Consider the following 13,728-nt stretch of genomic DNA (forward strand, 5'->3'; position numbering starts at 1 on the left):
CCTTCTCCTCCCGCATTCAGTCTTTCCCTATTACCTGCAGTGGAGAAGTCTGGAAGACAGGAGAGCGATGTGCAAACACTGAAAGGGATTAAGCCCCACAGGCACCACGCTGTGGCCTTACCACTCCATCTCCAGGGCAGACCCCTGCTGGCAGCAGCAGACTCCACCCTGGGCCTCCTCACTCACAGCCTCGCCTCCCAGGCTGTGCTGATCTGGGGCCTCTCCCAGCCTCTGTTTCTTCTTCCATAGAGTGTGATCAAAACACCTCCTTCCCAGAGCGGCTGTATTCAGTGAGTGGGTCGCGCAGAGCCCTTGGCTGCACTTGGGGTCCTGGCAGGCCCTCAAGAGGGCGAGCTGTCTTTTCTGTTCCTTCTCTCGGTGCAGCCAAGAAGCCCAGAAAGTCCACAGTTCTGACGGAGAACACAGAATTCAGAAAGGCAGTCTGTGGGGAGGAGTTTGGTTGTTTATAAAACAGGCCAACACGTTTCCACCTCGTAAGTTCTAAATCCATCGCTCCTAGCTCCCTGAATCTAAGAATAGTCACCCAGTGGGGCCGACGTGCCGCAGCACACTCTCTCCGCAGGTGACCCAGGCCGCCATGGCAGCCACAGCACCTCCTTACCCCTGGGTGTGTGTTGGGAGGTAGGGTGCATACAGCTGGCCTCTGTCTCTCTCAGCCTGGCTGTTTCTGAACCTTCTCAGACCCGGCTTTCCCTCCCTTCCCAACCCTTCCTCACTGGGCTGTTTTCACCATCAAATGTTGCGCCCGCAGAGATGCAGAGGGGGACATAGCAGTAGAAGGCTTGCAGGTGGGGACCTTTGGCGTGACATTGCCCCACTCCGGGCCTGCTTCCTCTTATGTAAAGGGAGAGAGATCAACAGGGAAAACTGAACAACAGTTTAAGCGATCAGATTCTAACAGAGGTGCTAGAACAGTCCCAGCCTTGCAGCCTCAGACTGAAACCTCTGAGGGCAAACCCCATCCATTCAACCCATTTTTATTTATCATCTGAACCAAGGCCATTCCTCTGTCAGGTCCGAGGAAGCCAGCCTCAGGCCCAGGGCCTGTGTCCCCCTCCTCGGCTCTTCTACTTCCATCTTCTTCCTCTCTCTCTCTTTCTCTCATTCACATCCAAACCCACCCACACCACCACGCAAGTTCTCCAGACTTAGAAGGACTTCTGCTCTGTCTCATCTCAGACTCTGCCCACCACAGGAATGCCGTCACCAGCTGGAGGCTCAGAACCTCTGGCACAGTGACCTGCCCCTCTCCAGGGCAGTCCTTACAGTGTTCTTCTTGATGGTAAGCAGAAATCGGCCTGCGTGTGGCATCTCCTCCCCAGGTCTGTGGGCTCTTTTAGCCTCTGGGAAAGATCTGACAGCTCCTTGCTCTTGCCAGCCTTTCATTCATTCGGGTGTCCGTTCATTCAAACAACAGGTGTGAGTGCCAGTGTACTGTGAGTATTGTTTCAGGTGCAGAAATAGCAGCAAACAGTCCTGCTCTCAAAGGGCTTGTATTCTGGTCAGGAGACAGATTGTAAGTAACAGGTTAAAAATACAAAGAAAAATAAAGCGAATGAGGAGACAAGAGATGGGGAGGGGTGTAGATGGCTATTTCATATAGAGTCGCCAGGGGAGGCCTCTCAGATAATGTGTGTGCACGTGTGCTAAGTTGCTTCAGTCGTGTCTGACTCTTTGTGACTCTCTGGACCGTAGCCCACCAGGCTCCTCTGTCCCTGAGATTCTCCAGGCAAGAATACTGGAGTGGGTTGCCATGCCCTCCTCCAGGGAATCTTCCCAACTCAGGGATCAAACCCACGTCTCTTATGTCTCCTGCGTTGGTAGGCAGGTTCTTTATCACTAGCACCACCTGGGAAGCCCAGATAAGGTGACATTTAAACAAATACTTGACAACATGAGGGAGTGAACCTGTGGACTTCAGGGCAAGAGCATTCCAGACAGCGAGAACAGCAAAGGCCCAGAGGCCAGTGCTCTTTGAAGAACAGGAAGAGAGTCAGTCATTGTAGCTCTGGTGATGTCAGCAAGGTGGAACTTGATAGAACCTGAGGTCCAGGAAGAAGCTGACACCAGCTGTTATTTATCTGAGTCAATGAAGAGGCATCGGAGGATCTGAGCAGAGCAGTGCCGTGCTGACTTACTGCCAGCACTGTGCTGTTCAAACAGCACAGGCTGTTTGAACAGCCTCACTCAGTTTTTGTGTAGAGAATACAACAGGGGCAGCAGAGAGAGCAGTTAGGACACCCTTGCAGGAGCACCCGTGCAGAGTGATTGGCTGGTGAGATCCCGGATGTCCTTTAAACATTGCCTTCCTGAATCCTTCATCGTTCCTACCTGGTGCACAGCCACAGCCTCCTCTCTGGCCCCCTCACCTTCAGTCCCAAACCCCACCTCTTCCTCTCACCCTGTTCTCAGCGCTGTCGTGGATCCTCATCTGGAAAGGACCCCAGGCCAGTCAGCTTCTGCTTAGCCTCTTGGGCTGCAGTCACGAAAGCATCTCCAGAGTAACGCTGGGGGCCAGCAGGCTCCCCCTCCTGATTTGGGAAGCCTGCTTCCTCCTGCTGCCTCGGAGCCTGCCTGGAGGGCATCAGTGGCCCCGGAGAGGGACAAGTGGATGCATTATTAGACATGTCCTGCACTGAGAGTGCCTCTTCCCTCAGACTGGCCCGGGGGGACCATTGTCCTCGCAGCCACTCTCTAGGCTGTTCTGGCGGAGGAGCTGCCCCTCTCTGGGCGGCGTGACCGTGGCCCTCTGTTCTTGAGGCCAGTGGCCAGGAGGCGGCTCTGGCCACAGATAGGGAGATGGAGATAAGGATCCAGGCACAGGACTGGCGTTGATGGCACTAGATCTCAGTGTCAGGGGTGTACTCCAGCTCTGCTGCTCTCCAGACAGAGCAGGAGCCTCAGAAAGACTGTGGGCAGGGGAACGGCCCAGATGTATCCACGTTCGCTCAGTAGCTCCATCCTGAGTTGCCCATACTGCGTACCTGAGGGCTGGTTGACAAGTGTGACCCAGACCCCAGGCCTGGCTCTCATCCCAGCTCACAGACCAGTGAGACATTACACGTCTAGATCCAGGAGGAGTGTGGTGTGTGCGCTTAGAGAGCTCTGGGTACCTTAAGAACTCAGTGGAAGTGAGATCAACAGCCTTCCAACAGCGCAGGAGGACCCGGCCCTACACTGGGCCAAAATTTACTCCTGCAGCCAAAAAGATGCCAGCAAGATCAGTGAAGGTTGCTCCAAGTAGGCAAATCTCAGTGAGTACCTTCTACTTAAGATGGGTGAACTCTAATTCATCCTTCAAAATCCAGCTCAAAATTAATTCCTGGAACTTTCAGGGACACCTGCCTCATGTCCACTACAGAGCATATAATTCTCTCCTCTATGCTACCTCTGTCCCTTAGAAATACTGTTGCTTTTTATCATCATCCTATATTATTGGTTTTTAAAATATTTGAACACACAACAGAGAAAATATCAGTCATCCTTCCCCCACGTCTCCCTCTCTTCCTCAGAGACTGTGTGTTCTCAGTTTGGGATGTATTCTTCAGAATCTATACATACAGAAATATATAGTGGCTTTGCATAAATTAAGTCATAATTCCTCTATATTGTTCTGTATCCTATTTTCTCTTAAAAATGTCCAAGGTATTGTCCCATGTCAGGCCACGGAGTGCTACCTCATTATTTTAAATAGCTGTGTATTATTCAAGACATAATATTGACATAATATTATTCATAATATTATTCAGTATTACTCGATATTATTCATAATATTATTCAATTATTATAAATAACTCATAATATTATTCAATATTATTCAATATACTTGACCCATATATGGTTCAAATGGTAGGGTCAAACCATAGTTTCTTTGCATATTCCTTTGTTGATGGGTATTTTGGGGTTTCCGTTCAAATCTTTCACAATTAGAAACAATACCACAGTAAACACTGTCGTGCCAGCCCCCTTGTACATGCCATTGGTCCCCATAATTGTCTTTCCCCATGGCGGCACTGGAGAAGGAAATGGCATCCCACTCCAGTGTTCTTGCCTAGAGAATCCCGTGGCCAGAGAAGCCTGCTGGGCTGCTGTCCATGGGGTTGCACAGAGTTGGACACGACTGAAGCGACTCAGCAGCAGCAGCAGCAGCAGCACGGTGGCACCAGTGGTAAAGAACCTGCCTGTCAATGCAGGAGACGTAAGAGACTCAGGTTCAATCCCTGAGTCAGAAAGATCCCCTGGAGAAGGAAATGGCAACCCTCTCCAGTATTCTTGCCTGGAGAATTCCATAGATAGAGGTGCCTCAAAGGCTATAGTCCGTGGAGTCACACAGAGTCGGATGCGACGGAAGTGGCTGAGCACGCACACACATGGTGTGTACCCTAATGGCCTGGGAGCCCCAAGGCAGAAACTCAATTTTCCTCTTCAGGGTCTTGTGTCCAGTACAGGGCCCAAGCCAGGAGAGGCGTCCACACGATGAAATAAATGGACCATCTGAGCAGAATCGTGACTGTGTGAAAGATCTGGGTGAACTCAGAGAGTAGTGGCAAGCCTGTGGGGCTGGAACAGAGGAAAGAACACTGATGCAGCCAAGAGGGACAGGCCGCCGTGAGAGTCGGTTAAGAGGTCCCTTGCAGATGGTGGGGAGACAGGAAATTGTCCACGAGAGGGCCTAGTCCACACTGTTTCAGCCTGACTTCCCCCACCCAGAAACCAGCTGTTGTAATCGTCCAGGCAAGAGAGACTCTGGCCCTGAATCTCATCTTTCTGTCCTGAGGTTGCCACCTGGATCCAAAACACATCAGGAAGCCTGAATTCCTTGCTCACAGCACCTAGGGACCACCAGTTACCGCCCACATGGTGAGATACCCGTGAACTTGGGCGACTGGACACTCAGACATTCCTCTGAAACTTGCCTGGCCCTGAGGCCAGCTCCATCCACACTGACATCTACCACCTTCCTGAATCCAGAGCCTTGCTCTCCTTGAGGTGCTCAGACCTTACCCCTCCTGTCTCTCTCTCTGTCTCTGTCTCTGCCTGGTGTTGCAGAAGAGCAGCTCTGCCTGAGGCCCAAGGTCCATGTTTGGCCTCTGGCAGGCAGCAGGCAAGGTGAACCATTGGCAGGCTGACTTTTTGCACCATCTCTCCCCCTCTTCCCCCTCCCCAAGATGTGGTGGGGTGGGTGGTGGCAGAAGGAAGCAGGGTCTTCTGCAGCTGCTGCGGCCTCATCCCCAGTGCTCATGAGGGCTCGGGGAGGATCCTGCTCTTCTATAGGATGCTCCTCCTCCCACCTGCTACACCTCTTGCCTCCCATCACTGACCTTGTCCCTGTGCAGTTGGGCCATGACTTTGAACCTGTCTTCATTACCTGAGGAGCAGGGCTTTTGCTAGAGAGGATGACATATTGACAAGAGAGATTCTGGAGCCCTTCTGCCTGGCTTGGAATTCAGGTCCACTTCTCACCAGGTGTGTTAGGTTGTATCTCACAGGCTTGCTGTGGGGATTCAGTGAATTAACAAACATAAAGTGTTTTTCACAGGGCCTGGCATACACTAAGTATTCAGTGACTTTATTACCATTTTGGAACTACTGAATCACCCTGAGACTCGGGAGCCCTGGATTCTAGTCCTGACTAGAATGGCCATGGGCAAGTTCTTTTACCTCTCTGAGCTTAGTTACCTCATCTATAAAATGGAGGCAAGAACACTTCAGAGGGTTGCTGTGAGAATTAAAGTAACATTTATATGAAACCGAGAAACACCATCCCTAGGTTGTAGCCCTCATCTTCATGGTCAGAGGAGGCAGCTAGAGCTCCAGCCATCATATCCACATTTCCAGTGACAGGATGGAGGAAGGGACAAAGAAGAAAGGGGCAAAGGGCACATGCCACCTGTCTTTGAAGAAGAGTTCTATAAACTAATACAGAACATTTCAGCTTGCTTCAAAAAACTAAGCTCATGGCATCCAGTCCCATCACTTCATGGCAAATAGATGGGAAAAAGTGGAAACAGTGGCAGATTTTATTTTCTTGGGCTCCCAAATCGCTGTGAACAGTAACTGCGAATTAAACAGCGACTGCAAATATAATTAAAAGACATTTGCTCCTTGAGAGGAAAGCTATGACCAACCTAGACAGCATATTAGAAAGCAGAGGCATCACTTTGCCAACAGAGGTCTATTATCAACAATGCTATGGTTTTTCCAGTAGTCATGTACGGATGTGAGAGTTGGGCCATAGAGAAGGCTGAGCACCAACAAATTGATGTTTTTGAACTGTGGTGTTGGAGAAGACTCTTGAGAGTCCCTTGGACAGTAAGGAGATCAAACCAGTCAATCCTAAAGGAAATCAACCCTGAACATTCATTGGAAGCTGAAGCTCCAATACTGATGCTGAAGCCGGAGCTCCAATACTTTGGTCACCTGATATGAAGAACTGACTCCTTAGAAAAGACCCTGATGCTGGGAAAGATCGAAGGCAGGAGGAGAAGGGGACAACAGAGGGTGAGATGGTTGGATGGCATCACTGACTCAATGGACATGAATTGAGCAAACTCCGGGAGATAGTGAAGGGCAGGAAAGCCATGGGGTCACGAAGAATTGGACACGGCTTAGCAACTGAACAATGAACAACTCATTGGCCACACTCCACTGTATAAGAAGTAGGGAAATATAGTCTCAATTCTGTGGTTCAGGGACAACCAAGGGTTTCTGCCACACATGCTCAGGTGTTTGCCTCTTCTAGGTAAGTACGCTCCCCACAGAAAAGCTGCCCTCTTCCTAGCGCTGGGCTGCAGTCCCAGCACCATAAGGCCCTGTGAGGACCCAGGTTGCCAAGAAGCTCAGGCAGGTGCCACAGACCTGAACAGATTGAGGTGCTGTGTCCAACCTGTGCCAGGGACCATCCCACCCTGAGATTCTGCTGCCCGCAGGGCTCTTAGGCTGATGCAAGTGTGGTGGGCTCTAAGCTTTGTCACTTGTCACAGCCCAAATCAGCTCCGCTGAGCCCCATAGGCAGGGCACTGAACTCTAGAGGTTGAGGAATCCTTCTGTATCTATGAGCTCTCTACCCAAGTCTCGGAGCTTCCCCGGTGACTCAGTGGTAAAGCATCCACCTGGAATACAGGAGTTGCAGGGGTTTGATCCCTGGGTTGGGAAGATCCCCAGGAGGAGGGCATGGCAACCTACTCCAGTATTCTTGCCTGGAGAACCCCGTGGACAGAGGAGCCTGGCAGGCTATGGTTGGTCCATAGGGTTGCAAAGAGTTGGACACGACTGAAGAGATTGAGACCCAAGGCTCAGACAGGTGTCCCAGGTCCCGTGGAGCAGCTCTGGGTCAATCAGGTGAGATCTCAGTGTTCTCGAGAGCCTGGTGAGTGCCAGACACACTGCAGAGATCCCTGTGTAACTCCAGGAGTCATGAATGCACTTGTTTTGGAAACTGGGTGTCCCATATGCCAGTTAGCTTAGGAGGAGACTTGTCATGGGCTCCCACCTCTACATGAGAACAGTAGCACCTTGCTGAGCCCAGAGGGCCCTCCCGTCTTCACTGTGCCCCTGAATAGGTGGCCGTCAGTGAGGGTGGGAGGCGGGTATGTGTGTGAAACATCTTCTAAAATGCTGGAGGAGCTCAGAACTTTAGTCTTGGGTGAGCCCTTCTATTACAGGGCAGCCCATCTTTCACTCTCCAAGTTCAGCAGCCTGGTCTTTTTCTACAGGAGGTTTCTTTGCAGTGTTGGGGAACCCTTGACTTGTCATTCCACCCTCAGCCTCCCCATCTACGGGGAGGGTTTCCCACCAGCATGGCCTTCCTTGCCTTTTCCTCCTTCTCATGTGGGTGTGAGCTGTCCCTATGTGTCAGGCAGGGTGCCAGGGCATCAATGTATATCAGCGCACGTGGGCCTCCTCCTAGGAGCCCGTGAGGGAGGTGGGGACAGACGTGCCATTGTCACACAGCTGTGTGGTGATGTGAGAACCGGGGCAAGCGTAGCATAGTCCACAGTCATCCATAGTATGTGTTATATATGTCCCAGGGGCTGGTGGGTTACAAGCCATGGGCCAGATCTAATTCATGGCCTGTTTTGTATGGCCTCGCAAGCTAAGAATGATTTTTAAAGTCTTGTAATAAAGAATAAGAATAGGCAACAGAGACTGTATGAGACCATCAAACCTGAAGTATTTCCTGTCTGCCTTTACAGAATAAATTCGGCAAGCCCTGATATAGAACATGCAGAGTTTAGCATAGATTCTGGAGCCACACCTCCTGGGTTCTAGAGCCTCAGTTTCATAATCTCTAAAATGAGATTAATCTTTGAAGCGTGACTGCCCTACAGGATTGTTGGAATAAAGTGAGATAAAGAATATAAAGCACCTACCCTCATGCCAGCCTCTTTGGGAGGGCTGGAAGAAGCTGTATCTGAGCCTGTGCCAGGCTTCTCAACCCAGTGGGCTACCCCAGCCCTGCACATGGCTTCCTCAGAGCGTTTCCTTTGGCAGGAGGAGAGGGGCCTGCCAGGTGCCCATTGTGCCATGTCCTGCTGCTAGGTCAGCGCTGCCTTCCTCCCACCCCCATTCCTGCTGACTGTCAGCTGGTGCCGCACCAGGGCCGGGCGCAAAGCCCACAGCAGGTGCCGAATGAAGCCCACAGGTCTGAAGCCTGTCCCACTGTCCACCTTGTGCCTCAGATCGGCCTGGATGAAACGCCTGCTGAACTGCAGGACTTGCAGCCTGGGGCTCATCCTCTCTGTGTGCATTTCCTCACTCATGGGCCAAACAGGCAGACATCTGTGTTTCCCCAAGCCCAAGCTTTTGGCTAATGACTGCCTTCCTCCCAGGGAAAAGGAAGAAGGGTAATCCCAGGCCAGCCAGGCTCCCTCTGTGAAAGAGTGGTCCACAAAACAGATTTTTCAGTGGCTAATGAGTGAAATGTAAAGATAATTACAAACTCAGATCATTGAAAAAAAAACCAATCAAAGTATTTTCTAATCTGGATGGGGATGGGCTTCCAATTCTTACAGCAATGGGAGAAATGATTAGATAAAAGAGCAAGAAATTGTACTATGTGGCACCATAAAATTTATGTTTTACATCAAAACACCCAAAGCAAAATTTTAAATAAAACTGAGGGAAAAAATATTTATGCCACATATACACAGAATTAATACTCTTAAAATAATCTTAGTAAGGCTCTTGAGAACAATAATGGCAAATATTTATTTAGTGCAGTAGTGCCCCCTCATCCACAATTTTGCTTTCTGTGGTTTCAGTTACCCACTGTCAACCATGGTCAGTCAATATTAAATGGAAAATTCCAGCAGTAAACAATTTACAAGGTTTGAATTGCATGCCATTCCGAGTAATGTAATGAAAACTTGCTCTGTCCTGCTCCATCCTGCCCAGGATGTAAATGAACCCTTTGTGCAGCCCATCCATGCAGTACATGGTACCTGCCCACTATTATAGGAAGAACCAGTATAGGATTTGGTACTATCCATGGTTTCAGGCATTCACTGAGGGTCTTGAAAAGTGTCCCCTGCACATAAGGGCGGACTGCGATACATGTATTTTATATATATACTTTTTCGTTTAATCCTTGTAAATGAATCAGTTCAGTTCAGTTGCTCAGTCGTGTCCGACTCTTTGCAACCCCATGAGCCGCAGCATACCAGGCCTCCCTGTCTATCACCAACTCCCAGAGTTCACTGAAACTCATGTCCATCGAGTCAGTGATACCATCCAGCCATGTCATCCTCTGTCGTCCCCTTCTCCTCCTGTCCCCAGTCCCTCCCAGCATCAGGGTCTTTTCCAACGAGTCAACTCTTCACATGAGGTGGCCAAAGTATTGGAGTTTCAGCCTCAGCATCAGTCCTTCCAATGAACACCCAGGACTGATCTCCTTTAGAATGGACTGGTTGGATCTCCTTGCAGTCCAAGGGTCTCTCAAGAGTCTTCTCCAACACCACAGTTTAAAAGCATCAATTCTTTGGTGCTCAACTTTCTTCACAGTCCAACTCTCACATCCATACATGACTACTGGAAAAACCATAGCCTTGACTATATGGACCTTTGTTGGCAAAGTAATGTCTCTGCTTTTGAATATGCTATCGAGGGTGGTCATAACTTTACTTCCAAGAAGTAAGTGTCTTTTAATTTCATGGCTGCAGTCACCATCTGCAGTGATTTTGGAGCCCAAAAAAATAAAAAGTCTGACAAGAATTCCAGAAAAACATCTATTTCTGCTTTATTGACTATGCCGAAGCCTTTGACTGTGGGGATCACTATAAACTGTGGAAGATTCTGAAAGAGATGGGAATACCAGACCATCTGACCTGCCTCTTGAGAAACCTATATGCAGGTCAGGAAGCAACAGTTAGAACTGGACATGGAACAACAGACTGGTTCCAAATAGGAAAAGGAGTACGTCAAGGCTGTATATTGTCACCCTGCTTATTTAACTTCTATGCAGAGTACATCACGAGAAACACTGGGCTGGAAGAAGCACAAGCTGGAATCAAGATTGCTGGGAGAAATATCAATCACCTCAGATATGCAGATGACACCACCCTTATGGCAAAAAGTGAAGAGGAACTAAAAAGCCTCTTGATGAAAGTGAAAGAAGAGAGTGGAAAAGTTGGCTTAAAGCTCAACATTCAGAAAACGAAGATCATGGCATCTGGTCCCATCACTTCATGGCAAATAGATGGGGAAACAGTAGAAACAGTGCAAATGAATAAGTATGTATAAACTTTATAAAAAAGATACTATTATTATCCCCATTTAACAGATGAGACTGAAGCTCAGAGAAGCTAAGTAACTCGCCCAGGGTCACAGCTAATACATGGAGGAGTTGCGATTTTGAACCCAGGCCATCTGGCTTTTGGGTCTGAACACTTAAACTCTTCTATGCAAAACAGGGAAAACTTGTAAAGCAGAAAGTACACAAAAGAGGAAATACAGATATCTGAGAAAAATAAGAATTATTTTTCAGTTTCAGTGGGAATGAGAAAAGTACAATAAAAATAATGATAATGATGGACAGGGAGGCCTGGTGTGCTGCGATTCATGGGGTTGCAAAGAATCAGACACAACTGAGTGACTGAATAATCTTTGAGTAATAATCTTTGCCTTCAAATTAGAAAATATTTTAAAATATTATAATAATGAATAACTACTGACAATACTGGAGTGCTACAGAGATTCGCACAGATTGCTGTAGTTATATTCGAGTGGCCTTTGTGTAAAGTATTCTGGCAGTACTCAAAGCAATACTCAGGAATCTCAAAAATGTCCATGCCATTTGACCAGAAATTCCCATTCTAAGAATCTTAATTTGAGAAAATAATTAGAAATGTAGGCAAAGAATCATGCACAAAGATGTTCATAGAAATGTTATACAAAATAATGAAAAATTAGCAACAACCTATCTGATAATAAAATGCAGGTTAAGGAAACTTTAATCTCCGTAATGGGCAAAACTAGGCAGTCATTTTAAATAATCTTTATAACAAAAGACACCATAAACAAAGTGAAGAGACACCACAGACTTCTGGGAGAAGACACGATGCTTATAACAAAGGATTATATAAACAAAAGAATACACAAAGAACACTTACAAATTAGGAAGAAAGAAAAGGCAAGCAACCAAAAACAGGCAAAGAATGAAAGAATGGAAACACACAATACATAGAAGAAGCAATTTAGGGGTAGTATCATAAAGAGATGCTTCATCTCACTAGTAGTCAAAATTGCAAAATAATTACATGTATTTAATAAGAATTGAAAGAATGTAACGGCAAAGATAGAAGGAAACAAATTCATCTCCACTGCTGATGGGACTATGAACCATGAGGCTGCAGCCACAGTGAGGAGCGGTTTCGCCGTACCTGCACGCGTGCCCAGTCGCGTCTGACTCTCTGTCACCCGCACGGACTGTAGCCCACCAGGCTCCTCTGTCTATGAGATTATCCTGACAAGATGCTGGAGTGGGTTGCCATTTCCTCCTCCAGGGGATCTTCCCGACCCAAGGACCAAGCCCACGTCACCAGTGGCTCCTGCACTGGCTGGCGGATGCTTTACCACTGAGCCACCTGGGAAGCCCTTGGCCATACCTGGTAAATGTAGACGTGTGATTCCACCACACTCACACTTCTAGGGATCAGTGTGCACAAACACCAGTTTGTATAAGGACACGTGTTCCACACTGCAGTGCCGTTTATAGTGGCAACAATAGTAATAGGATTGTTGTAAATTATATATTGTGTGATAAAATAGCAGCAATGATCATCATTAAAGAACTGTCCATCAGAAGGGAAATGGGTGAGTAAAATATGATTTATGCATAATAAAATACTACGCACAGTTGAAATAAATGAACTAAATCTGTAACTATCAGCTGAGATAGATTTCAAAAACAATGGTATAAAGAGCAAGTTACAACAAAAGATATATTTGAGTGACGCTACTTATGTAAATCTTTAAAACAAACTAAAAATATTACATTGTACTTAAGGACACATATATGTAGAAAAATATAAAACAAGCATGCAGGCAATGTACACCAACTTCAAATAGTGGTTACTTCCTGGAAGGAGGGCCAAGGATGAGAGGTGGGTCTTAAATGGTATCTTTATAATTTATTTTTTTAAAGGTTGAAACAGATATGGTAAAATGTTAACTTATGTTCTAAATCTGATTGGGGAACATGTCTTTCTGTTAAATTATTTGTACTTTTCTGCATATTGAGTATTTTCAAAATTTCAAACAATTTATTTTTAATTTACTTTTTGAATAATCTGTAATTCTATGGAGAAATGTTTATGTTATTAAGGCAGAAAAGCAAGATGATATGTGCACAAATATTTACAGGTTTCACAAATTGAAGATTTGAAAGAGAGACTGAAAATATTCATAGTGGGAATATTCACTGGCGGTCCAGTGGTTAAGATGCAGGAGGCATGGGTCAATTCCTGATCGGGGAGTTAAGATCCCACATACTGTGTTGTGCAGCCAAAAAAAGTAAAATAAAATAGTTAAAATATTCATTGCAGTGGGCAAGATTCTAGGAGTCTGCTTTTCTTTACACCTATCCATATTTGTCTCTACACCCCCCCTCGCTTTTACCACGAAGATGTATTACTTTTATATCCAGAAAAAAAAAATTTTTTTTTAACAACCATAGAAAAATGTGAGTGAGTTTAGTTAGACTCCAGGAAAGGGTCCAAAACCTAGGAAGAGGTGCTGCGATGGGGTGGGAGCCTCATGGGCTTTCGGAGAGACATGCGCTCAAATGCTGGCTCAGAGATTGGCTGTAGGAGTCTGAGTTCTTTAATTGTTGATCAATTCAGTGAACCTTGTTGAGCCACAACTGAGATAGGGCAGTGAACAGAGCATCCATGTTCCTCCCTCTCTGTAGGGCAGACAGTCTTGTGAGGAGTGGCGAATAAACCCATCACCACCCAGACCATCTATCCACCGCCCACAGGGAAAAGTACAAGGGCGATGACAGGAATCCAGGCTGACTGGGTGCCGGGAAATCCGGCCTCTGAGCATGATCTAAACAGAATCTGAAGCATGAGGGGGATGTAAAGCCCAGCAAAGCCGGGACTTGGAGAGAAAGGTCAGTCCTGCAGGGCATGTGTTAGGAGCTGAAGGAAGCAGGGGTTCTGGCATGCAATGGGGTGGGGACAGTGTGAAAGGGGAGCCCCGCAGGCT

At 47.3% G+C, this 13,728-nt stretch overlaps 1 protein-coding gene across 3 annotated transcripts in view; it reads left to right on the forward strand.

Moving 5' to 3' along the window:
• SERGEF (secretion regulating guanine nucleotide exchange factor) overlaps nucleotides 1-13,728 on the forward strand; it is a 256,384-nt gene that overhangs the window by 241,673 nt on the left and 983 nt on the right. Inside the window, exon 12 of one of the 3 annotated variants that reach the window (XR_011445941.1) lies at nucleotides 13,430-13,633. The exons of the other annotated variants lie outside the window; for them this stretch is intronic. The gene's annotated coding sequence lies outside the window, so the exon portion shown is untranslated. The remainder of the gene's footprint in view (nucleotides 1-13,429; nucleotides 13,634-13,728) is intronic. 3 annotated transcript variants of the gene reach the window in all.

Source organism: Ovis canadensis, chromosome 15 (genome assembly GCF_042477335.2).
Source record: "Ovis canadensis isolate MfBH-ARS-UI-01 breed Bighorn chromosome 15, ARS-UI_OviCan_v2, whole genome shotgun sequence".
Lineage (NCBI taxonomy): Eukaryota > Metazoa > Chordata > Mammalia > Artiodactyla > Bovidae > Ovis > Ovis canadensis.